This window comes from Cherax quadricarinatus, chromosome 100 (genome assembly GCF_038502225.1).
Source record: "Cherax quadricarinatus isolate ZL_2023a chromosome 100, ASM3850222v1, whole genome shotgun sequence".
Taxonomy (NCBI): Eukaryota; Metazoa; Arthropoda; class Malacostraca; order Decapoda; family Parastacidae; genus Cherax; species Cherax quadricarinatus.
In genome coordinates this window covers 6,515,893-6,528,399 of record NC_091391.1, presented here as the reverse complement: position 1 = coordinate 6,528,399, position 12,507 = coordinate 6,515,893, and the positions used below count along the sequence as shown (strand labels likewise).

Here is a 12,507-nt window from a genome sequence, read left to right as displayed (position 1 = left end):
TAAGACAGCTGTATAATCTTCCGGGTTTAGCGCTTCCCCCTTGATTATAATAATAATAATTCTGGTAAGACAACCATTGAATGAATAATGGTAAAAGTGTTTCTTTTTTTCAGTGGGAGACTGTGTTAAAAAAAATATTATACATAATTCATTGTTAATTCAGGTAGTAATCTTTAATATATTTTATTTAATTCAGTGGCCATCTCCCACCAAGACAAAATAATTCAAAGAAGGAAACATTCACCATTATTCATGCAGTTACTCCCCTCAAGGAAGGTTCCTTGATGTTGGTGAGGGGCTCTTGATTTAGGGAATTGGATCTGTGCTCCAGTTCCCCGAATTAAGCCTGAATGCCTTCCACATCCCCCCCCCCCAGGCGCTGTATAATCCTCCGGGTTTAGCGCTTCCCCCTTGATTATAATAATATAATAATAATAATCATGCAGTTACTACCAGTTAGGTGAATAGTAATGAACCCTTCAGGGGTGGTTAGTTCTAGGAATTTTGAGGCATTCCTGACCTTAGACTGAATTTGAATGACTCCTAGTCCTCAGGTGCTGTATGGCCCCTACAGGTTTACCACTTCATCATGATTAAGAAAAGACAGTCCTGTAGCTGGGTTGGTACCACGCTTGCCGCACACGTTGAGGTCCGTGGTTCTGTCCCCAGTACAGGTGAAAACAGGATGTGTTTCCTTAAGAAATCTGCTGTCCCTGTTCACCTAACAGTAAGTAGGTACCTGGGTGTTAGTCACCTTACACTTGCTGTCAATATTCACCTAGCACACTGGTGTGGGTAGCATCCTGGGGGCAAAATTAACCTAAGTTGTGGGAATTGCTCTACATAACCAGGGACTTTCTGTATAATATGTTATAGGTGTCTACTATGGTCTGTATAAGTTGTATCATGTACTGCTAGAAATGAAAGATTATTATTATAATTAAGTGTAGAGGAAGGAAGGCTGGGTATACCTGGGGTATACCTGGAGAGGGTTTCAGGGGTAAGGGTCATCCTCGAAAAGGTTGGAGAGAGGGGGTAAAGGAGGTTTTGTAGGCGAGGGGCTTTGACTTCCATCAAGCGTGCATGAGCGTGTTAGATAGGAGTGAATGGAGACAAATGGTTTTTGGGACCTGACGAGCTGTTGGAGTGTGAGCAGGGTAGTATTTTGTGAAGATTCAGGAAACCGGTTAGCCAGACTTGAGTCCTGGAAATGGAAAGTACAATTCCTGCGCTTGAAAGGAGGGGTTTGGGATATTGGTAGTTTGGAGGGGCGTCTAAACTGTCGTATCTGAGCGCCTCTGCAAAGTCAGTGATTATGTATGAGTGATGGTGAAAGTGTTGAATGATGAAAGTTTTTTCGTTCTCTTTGGGTCACCCTCCCCTCATGGAAGGTTCCTTGATGTTGGTGAGGGGCTCTTGATTTAGGGAATTGGATCTGTGCTCCAGTTCCCCGAATTAAGCCTGAATGCCTTCCACATCCCCCCCTCCCCTGGGCGCTGTATAATCCTATGGGTTTAGCGCTTCCCCCTTGATTATAATAATAATAATTTGGGTCACCCTACCATGGTGGGAACCGGCCGATGTATTAAAAATTAATTGTTACCTCAGATTTAAGGCCATTTCGCTTGGACATTTAAGGAGACATTTTCTAGCACAAAGAAAGGCTAAGTATTAAACCCCAGTGAAAATTCATTAAATCGTATTACACAAACGCAGACAAATCACAAAGCACGCTGTATTGGTTTCGAAACCTGCCTGTTAACTGGTTTAGTGAAAACAGTGTTGTGGAGCTGAATATTTCTAGTATATTCTATACTCTTCTCAGTGGCAAACCTACATATTGAGGACCCTGAAGCTTGAACTGTTATGGGGCCCTGAAGCTTGAACTGTTATGGGGCCCTGAAGCTTGAACTGTTATGGGGCCCTGAAGCTTGAACTGTTATGGGGCCCTGAAGCTTGAACTGTTATGGGGCCCTGAAGCTTGAACTGTTATGGGGCCCTGAAGCTTGAACTGTTATGGGGCCCTGAAATTTTAACTTATGGGGCTCTGAAGCTTGAACTGTTATGGGAACCTGACACTTTAACTGTTATGGGACCCTGAAGCTTGAACTGTTATGGAGGCCCTGGAGCTTGAACTGTTATGGGGCCCTGAAGCTTGAACTGTTATGGGACCCTGAAATTTTTTACTTATGGGGCTCTGAAGCTTGAACTGTTATGGGAACCTGACACTTTAACTGTTATGGGGATCCTGAAGCTTGAACTGTTATCAGGGCCACTACCACCCACATGATAGGTAAGGTGCCACTACCACCCACATGATAGGTAAGGTGCCACTACCACCCACATGATAGGTAAGGGGCCACTACCACCCACATGATAGGTAAGGGGCCACTACCACTCACATGATAGGTAAGGGGCCACTACCACCCACATGATAGGTAAGGGGCCACTACCACCCACATGATAGGTAAGGGGCCACTACCACCCACATGATAGGTAAGGGGCCACTACCACCCACATGATAGGTAAGGGGCCACTACCACCCACATGATAGGCAAGGGGCCACTACCACCCACATGATAGGTAAGGGGCCACTACCACCCACATGATAGGTAAGGGGCCACTACCACTCACAGGATAGGTAAGGGGCCACTACCACCCATATGATAGGTAAGGGGCCACTACCACTCACAGGATAGGTAAGGGGCCACTACCACTCACAGGATAGGTAAGGAGCCACTACCACTCACAGGATAGGTAAGGGGCCACTACCACCCATATGATAGGTAAGGGGCCACTACCACTCACAGGATAGGTAAGGAGCCACTACCACTCACAGGATAGGTAAGGGGCCACTACCACCCATATGATAGGTAAGGGGCCACTACCACCCACATGATAGGTAAGGGGCCACTACCACCCACATGATAGGTAAGGTGCCACTACCACCCACATAATAGGTAAGGGGCCACTACCAACCACAGGATGGGTAAGGGGCCACTACCACCCACAGGATAGGCAAGGAGCCACTACCACCCACAGCATAGGTAAGGAGCCACTACCACCCACATGATAGGTAAGGGGCCACTACCACCCACATGATAGGTAAGGTGCCACTACCACCCACATAATAGGTAAGGGGCCACTACCAACCACAGGATGGGTAAGGGGCCACTACCACCCACAGGATAGGCAAGGAGCCACTACCACCCACAGCATAGGTAAGGAGCCACTACCACTCACAAGATAGGTAAGAAGTCAGTACCACCCACAGGAGAGGTAAGGGGCCACTACCACCCACAGCATAGGTAAGGGGCCACTACCACCCGCAGGATGGGTAAGGGGCCACTACCACCCACAGGATAGGCAAGGGGCCACTACCACCCACAGCATAGGTAAGGAGCCACTTCCACTCACAGGATAGGTAAGGGGCCACTACCACCTACAGCATAGGTAAGGGGCCACTACCACCTACAGCATAGGTAAGGGGCCACTACCACCCACAGCATAGGTAAGGGGCCACTACCACCCACAACATAGGTGAGGGGCCACTACCACCCACAGGATAGGTATGGGGCCACTACCACCCACATGTTAGGTAAGGGGCCACTACCACCCACAGGATAGGTAAGGGGCCACTACCACCCACAGTATAGGTAAGGGGCCACCACCACCCATATGTTAGGTAAGGGGCCACCACCACCCATATGTTAGGTAAGGGGCCACTACCACCCACAGGACAGACACAAGGTTCATAATTCATACATTAAACTAGGTACAAGAAACCAGTCTCCACAGAATACAGAGTGTCACCTTCACGTGTTTAGTGTCGTGTGGTGATCTCATGTGACTACCACAGCCTGGCAGCTGTGAACCTGTGGTCGTCTGTAAACACTAGTGTCTTCTGACATTGTGAATACAATGATTTATAGGCAAGTTGACAAGTGCAACAGTTAGGTATCTTTATTCCCAAACGTTTCGCCCACACAGGTTTCTTCAGTCGAATTCAGAGAAGGCAGCGCAAGCAGAGATGTAAAGATGTAATCGGTCCCTCAGTCTGGAAGACTGAGATTTGAGGTGGTCAGTCCCTCAGTCTGGAGAAGAATTCTCCATAATCTGGACCAATATTAACACTATATATAATTATAATACTGTTAATTTCTAGCAGTACATGATACAACTTATACAGACATAACCAGGGACAGAAAGTCCCTGGTTATGTAGAGCATTTCCCATAGTTCAGCTGTCACCAGCTAGTGATGGTGGTAGATACGTGTGGTAGTGGTGGTGGCTGCGTAAACTAGTGATGGCAGCTACGTCAGCTGGTAGTGGTAGTTTTGGTAGTAGTGGTGGTAGTCGTAGATACGTCAGCTGGCAGTGGTGGTGGTAGTGGCTACGTCAGCTAGTGGTGGTGGTGGTGGCTACGTCAGCTAGTGGTGATGGTGGTGGCTACGTCAGCTAGTGGTGATGGTGGTGGCTACGTCAGCTAGTGGTGGTGGTGGCTACGTGATGGTGGTGGCTAGTGGTGATGGTGGTGGCTACGTCAGCTAGTGGTGATGGTGGTGGCTACGTCAGCTAGTGGTGATGGTGGTGGCTACGTCAGCTAGTGGTGGTGGTGGTGGCTACGTCAGCTAGTGGTGGTGGTGGTGGCTACGTCAGCTAGTGGTGATGGTGGTGGCTACGTCAGCTAGTGGTGGTGGTGGTGGCTACGTCAGCTAGTGGTGGTGGTGGCTACGTCAGCTAGTGGTGGTGGTGGTGGCTACGTCAGCTAGTGGTGGTGGTGGTGGCTACGTCAGCTAGTGGTGGTGGTGGCTACGTCAGCTAGTGGTGATGGTGGTGGCTACGTCAGCTAGTGGTGGTGGTGGTGGCTACGTCAGCTAGTGGTGGTGGTGGCTACGTCAGCTAGTGGTGGTGGTGGTGGCTACGTCAGCTAGTGGTGGTGGTGGCTACGTCAGCTAGTGGTGATGGTGGTAGTGGTGGTGGCACTCAGCTGTGCCAACACACACTGGTATCATTTTCACCAATGCCAAAGATGCCAGAGTGACTTCATCCACACGTTGGTCTCCAGCTCCTGGCCTCTACACGTTAGTCTCCAGCTCCTGGCCTCCACACGCTGGTCTCCACCTCCTGGCCTCCACGTTGGTCTCCACCTCCTGGCCTCCACACGTTGGTCTCCAGCTCCTGGCCTCTACACGCTGGTCTCCACCTCCTGGCCTCCACGTTGATCTCCACCTCCTGGCCTCCACACGCTGGTCTCCACCTCCTGGCCTCCACGTTGATCTCCAGCTCCTGGCCTCCACACGTTGGTTTCCAGCTCCTGGCCTCCACACGTTGGTCTCCAGCTCCTGGTCCCTGGGAGCACTCAAGTACTCACCAAGGTAATTTACAGACAATCCTAACAATATAAAGTAGAAATTCCATAAGCAAGATTTACACAATTTTTTTTTACAATATATGGTGTAAAAAAGACAATATAATGAGCTAAAATAAAAATATGAAGGAAATTTTTGGATATACTAGGCTAAGGTGGGGAAGTAACGAGCGAATATTTTGTCTTATTTCCACACCAATTATCCCCATTACTTTATACATCAGTGGGTAGACAGTGTATACACAGTGTAACACTGTAGCTACACTATAGTGTAGTTATAACCCATAAAACACTAGAATAATGTGGAAAAATAATAGGAATGGAGGGAGGGGTGGTAGGGAACCAGCAGACGAATTTTTATCTTATTTACATATAAATTATCCCCATTACTGTATACATCAGTGGGTAGACAGTGTATACACAGTGTAACACTGTAGCTACACTACAGTGTAGTTATAACCCATAAAACACCAGAATAATGTGGAAAAATAATATAAATCTAGTGAGTGTGAGGGTAGGTACAGGGAAGTGTACCACCAGTAGCTGGTTCAGTGTGACTCTGCCATCAGTGGTGACAACACTACGCTGCTGCTGCTGACCACTGCTGCCACCACCATTACCATCACAATCATCAAACCAGCAGATATGCCCACTCCCAAGGAGGTAAGATGGGTTGTACGTGATGTACGTAGGTCAGGTACGTGTGTACCAGCCACTGTTATGTGACACTGTGAAAGTTGCCATGCCACTGACACCACTACCACTGTGTGTGTACTGACACCACCACTGTGTGTGTACTGACACCACCACTGTGTGTGTACTGACACCACCAGTGTGTGTACTGACACCACCACTGTGTGTGTACTGACACCACCACTGTGTAGGTACTGACACCACCACTGTGTGTGTACTGACACCATCACTGTGTGGGTACTGACACCACCACTGTGTAGGTACTGACACCACCACCACTGTGTAGGTACTGACACCACCACTGTGTGGGTACTGACACCACCACTGTGTAGGTACTGACACCATCACTGTGTGGGTACTGACACCACCACTGTGTAGGTACTGACACCACCACTGTGTAGGTACTGACACCACCACCACTGTGTAGGTACTGACACCACCACTGTGTGGGTACTGACACCACCACTGTGTAGGTACTGACACCACCACTGTGTAGGCACTGACACCACCACTGTGTAGGTACTGACACCACTACCACTGTGTGGGTACTGACACCACTACCACTGTGTGGGTACTGACACCACCACTGTGTGGGTACTGACACCACCACTGTGTGGGTACTGACACCATCACTGTGTGGGTACTGACACCACCACTGTGTAGGTACTGACACTACCACTGTGTGGGTACTGACACCATCACTGTGTGGGTACTGACACCACCACTGTGTAGGTACTGACACCACCACTGTGTAGGTACTGACACCACCACTGTGTAGGTACTGACACCACTACCACTGTGTGGGTACTGACACCACTACCACTGTGTGGGTACTGACACCATCACTGTGTGGGTACTGACACCACTACCACTGTGTGGGTACTGACACCATCACTGTGTGGGTACTGACACCACCACTGTGTAGGTACTGACACCACCACTGTGTAGGTACTGACACCACTACCACTGTGTGGGTACTGACACCACCACTGTGTAGGTACTGACACCACCACTGTGTAGGTACTGACACCACCACTGTGTAGGTACTGACACCACTACCACTGTGTGGGTACTGACACCACTACCACTGTGTGGGTACTGACACCACCACTGTGTGGGTACTGACACCACCACTGTGTAGGTACTGACACCATCACTGTGTGGGTACTGACACCACCACTGTGTGGGTACTGACACCACCACTGTGTAGGTACTGACACCACCACCACTGTGTAGGTACTGACACCACTGTATAGGTACTGACACCACCACCACCACCACCACCGTGTAGGTACTGACACCACCACCACCACTGTGTAGGTACTGACACCACCACCACTGTGTAGGTACTGACACCACCACCACTGTGTAGGTACTGACACTACCACCACTGTGTGGGTACTGACACTACCACCACTGTGTGGGTACTGACACTACCACCACTGTGTGGGTACTGACACTACCACCACTGTGTGGGTACTGACACTACCACCACTGTGTAGGTACTGACACTACCACCACTGTAGGTACTGACACTACCACCACTGTGTAGGTACTGACACTACCACCACTGTGTAGGTACTGACACTACCACCACTGTGTAGGTACTGACACTACCACCACTGTGTAGGTACTGACACTACCACCACTGTGTAGGTACTGACACTACCACCACTGTGTAGGTACTGACACCACCACTTTGTAGGTACTGACACCACCACCACTGTGTGGGTACTGACACCACCACTGTGTGGGTACTGACACCACCACCACTGTGTGGGTACTGACACCACCACCACTGTGTGGGTACTGACACCACCACCACTGTGTGGGTACTGACACCACCACCACTGTGTGGGTACTGACACCACCACCACTGTGTAGGTGCTGACACCACCACTGTGTAGGTACTGACACCACTGTATGTCCTGACACCACCACTGCGTAGGTCCTGGCACCACCACTGTGTAGGTACTGACACCACCACTGTGTAGGTACTGAGACCACCATTGTGTAGGTACTGACGCCACAACCACCACTGTGTAGGCCCCTGACACCACCACCACCACACTGTTCAGGCCCCCCTGACACCACCACCACACTGTTTAGGCCCCCCTGACACCACCACCACACTGTGTAGGCCCCCCTGACACCACCACCACACTGTTTAGGCCCCCCTGACACCACCACCACACTGTGTAGGCCCCCCTGACACCACCACCACACTGTGTAGGCCCCCCTGACACCACCACCACACTGTGTAGGCCCCCTGACACCACCACCACACTGTGTAGGCTCCCTGACACCACACTGTGTAGGCCCCCCTGACACCACCACACTGTGTAGGCCCCCCTGACACCACCACACTGTGTAGGCCCCCCTGACACCACCACACTGTGTAGGCCCCCTGACAGCACCACCACTGTGTAGGCCCCCTGACACCACCACCACTGTGTAGGCCCCCTGACACCACAACCACACTGTAGGCCCCTGACACCATCACCACACTGTGTAGGCTCCTGACACCACCACCACTACTGTGTAGGCCCCTGACACCACCACCACTACTGTGTAGGCTCCTGACACCACCACCATACTGTGTAGGCCCCTGACACCACCACCATACTGTGTAGGCCCCTGACACCACCACCATACTGTGTAGGCCCCTGACACCACCACCATACTGTGTAGGCCCCTGACACCACCACCATACTGTGTAGGCCCCTGACACCACCACCATACTGTGTAGGCCCCTGACACCACCACCATACTGTGTAGGCCCCTGACACCACCACCATACTGTGTAGGCCCCTGACACCACCACCATACTGTGTAGGCCCCTGACACCACCACCATACTGTGTAGGCCCCTGACACCACCACCATACTGTGTAGGCCCCTGACACCACCACCATACTGTGTAGGCCCCTGACACCACCACCATACTGTGTAGGCCCCTGACACCACCACCATACTGTGTAGGCCCCTGACACCACCACCATACTGTGTAGGCCCCTGACACCACCACCACAGTGTAGGCCCCCCAACACCACCACCACAGTGTAGGCCCCCCCAACACCACCACACTGTGTAGGCCCCCTGACACCACGACCACTTTGTAGGCCCCTGACACCACCACCACACTGTAGGCCCCTGACACCACCACCACCACCACACTGTGTAGGCCCCTGACACCACCACCACCACCGTGTAGGCCCCTGACACCACCACCACCACCGTGTAGGCCCCTGACACCACCACCACCACCGTGTAGGCCCCTGACACCACCACCACCACCGTGTAGGCCCCTGACACCACCACCACCACCGTGTAGGCCCCTGACACCACCACCACCACCGTGTAGGCCCCTGACACCACCACCACCACCGTGTAGGCCCCTGACACCACCACCACCACCGTGTAGGCCCCTGACACCACCACCACCACCGTGTAGGCCCCTGACACCACCACCACCACCGTGTAGGCCCCTGACACCACCACCACCACCGTGTAGGCCCCTGACACCACCACCACCACCGTGTAGGCCCCTGACACCACCACCACCACCGTGTAGGCCCCTGACACCACCACCACCACCACCGTGTAGGCCCCTGACACCACCACCGTGTAGGCCCCTGACACCACCACCGTGTAGGCCCCTGACACCACCACCGTGTAGGCCCCTGACACCACCACCGTGTAGGCCCCTGACACCACCACCGTGTAGGCCCCTGACACCACCACCGTGTAGGCCCCTGACACCACCACCGTGTAGGCCCCTGACACCACCACCGTGTAGGCCCCTGACACCACCACCGTGTAGGCCCCTGACACCACCACCGTGTAGGCCCCTGACACCACCACCGTGTAGGCCCCTGACACCACCACCGTGTAGGCCCCTGACACCACCACCACCACCACTGTGTAGGCCCCTGACACCACCACCACCACCACTGTGTAGGCCCCTGACACCACCACCACCACTGTGTAGGCCCCTGACACCACCACCACCACTGTGTAGGCCCCTGACACCACCACCACCACTGTGTAGGCCCCTGACACCACCACCACCACCACTGTGTAGGCCCCTGACACCACCACCACCACCACCACCACTGTGTAGGTACTGGGATACCTATCTAGGATCATTGAGGTACAGTGGACCTGGGTTATACAATACTGGGATACCTATCTAGGATCATTGAGGTACAGTGGACCTGGGTTATACAATACTGGGATATCTATCTAGGATCATTGAGGTACAGTGGACCTGGGTTATACAATACTGGGATACCTATCTAGGATCATTGAGGTACAGTGGACCTGGGTTATACAATACTGGGATACCTATCTAGGATCATTGAGGTACAGTGGACCTGGGTTATACAATACTGGGATACCTATCTAGGATCATTGAGGTACAGTGGACCTGGGTTATACAATACTGGGATACCTATCTAGGATTGTTCAGTGACTAATTAAATTAGGAATTTACACAGTCCCCTGATGTTGTTAGTAGCGACCCCAGGATGCCACCCATACCAGCATACTAACCCGCATCTCCTGCAAGGAGAATAGACAAGCAGTTAGGAATCTTCACTACAATTTTCCACCCTCCCCGGGATTCAACCCGTATCATTTAGATTTACAAATACACGATACAACTTATACAGACCATAGCTGACACCAGTGACATACAGATATATGTAGATATTTTGGGAAAATTAGGTCAGTTTTGTCTCCAGGATGCGACCCACACCGGTTGACTAACACTCGGGTACCTACTTACTGATAGGTGAACAGGGACAGCAGGTGTCTTAGGAAACACGTCTTAATTTTTCACCCGTACTGGGGATCGAACCTTGGACAGGTACATACTAGTACAATTATCATACATTTTAACGTGTAAATTATCTAGGATAACCCAAAGAATGTAGTGACTTGTTCCTATTTAAAGACTAGCTTTAGTAACAGCAGAGATATGTTGTTTAAAGTCTAGCTTTAGTAATACCAGAGATATGTTGTTTAAAGTCTAGCTTTAGTAACAGCAGAGATATCTTGTTTAAAGTCTAGCTTTAGTAATACCAGAGATATGTTGTTTAAAGTCTAGCTTTAGTAATACCAGAGATATGTTGTTTAAAGTCTAGCTTTAGTAATACCTGAGATATGTTGTTTAAAGTCTAGCTTTAGTAACAGCAGAGATATCTTGTTTAAAGTCTAGCTTTAGTAATACCAGAGATATCTTGTTTAAAGTCTAGCTTTAGTAATACCAGAGATATGTTGTTTAAAGTCTAGCTTTAGTAATACCAGAGATATGTTGTTTAAAGTCTAGCTTTAGTAACAGCAGAGATATGTTGTTTAAAGTCTAGCTTTAGTAACAGCAGAGATATGTTGTTTAAAGTCTAGCTTTAGTAACAGCAGAGATATGTTGTTTAAAGTCTAGCTTTAGTAACAGCAGAGATGTGTTGTTTAAAGTCTAGCTTTAGTAATACCAGAGATATGTTGTTTAAAGTCTAGCTTTAGTAACAGCAGAGATATGTTGTTTAAAGTCTAGCTTTAGTAACAGCAGAGATATGTTGTTTAAAGTCTAGCTTTAGTAACAGCAGAGATATGTTGTTTAAAGTCTAGCTTTAGTAATACCAGAGATATGTTGTTTAAAGTCTAGCTTTAGTAACAGCAGAGATATGTTGTTTAAAGTCTAGCTTTAGTAATACCAGAGATATGTTGTTTAAAGTCTAGCTTTAGTAACAGCAGAGATATGTTGTTTAAAGTCTAGCTTTAGTAATACCAGAGATATGTTGTTTAAAGTCTAGCTTTAGTAACAGCAGAGATATGTTGTTTAAAGTCTAGCTTTAATAACAGCAGAGATATGTTGTTTAAAGTCTAGCTTTAATAACAGCAGAGATATGTTGTTTAAAGTCTAGCTTTAATAACAGCAGAGATATGTTGTTTAAAGTCTAGCTTTAGTAACAGCAGAGATGGAAAGAACTGATGATAGTGCTACGCAGAAAGCCCTTGTTTAGTGTCAATTTATGCCCAAATTTTGGGTATTAGTGTTGGGTATTAGTGTTGGGTATCTTGGTATCATGGAGAAAGTTGGTACAGAGGAATGTACACAGTCATGCTGGGACTCCTGAACGTTTGTAATGGGAACACTGACTGACTGACCTGTGTGTTTACATGATGTACTTGCTGGGGTCCAGATGTAGCTCCTGGCCCCGCCTCTTCACTGGTCGCTACTAGGCCCTCTCTCCCTGCTCCAGGAGCTTTATCATACCTCGTCTTAAAACTACGTATGGTTCCTGCCTACACTACATCTATTCCACTTCCTGACAACTCTATGACTAAAGAAATACTTCCTAACATCTAAGGTGTTGCGTGTGCATTGCTGTGCACACGGTCTGTCACCTCATTACCCCTGAGCAGTAACAGCCTGGTTGATCA

General features: G+C 49.7%; 1 long non-coding RNA gene across 1 annotated transcript in view; it reads left to right on the top strand.

The window, feature by feature from the left end:
- Positions 1 to 5,875: 5,875 nt before the first annotated feature.
- LOC128704704 (uncharacterized) overlaps positions 5,876 to 12,507 on the top strand; it is a 63,960-nt gene continuing 57,328 nt past the window's right edge. Inside the window, exon 1 of the long non-coding RNA XR_008409578.2 lies at positions 5,876 to 6,034. This is a non-coding gene — a long non-coding RNA (uncharacterized lncRNA). The remainder of the gene's footprint in view (positions 6,035 to 12,507) is intronic.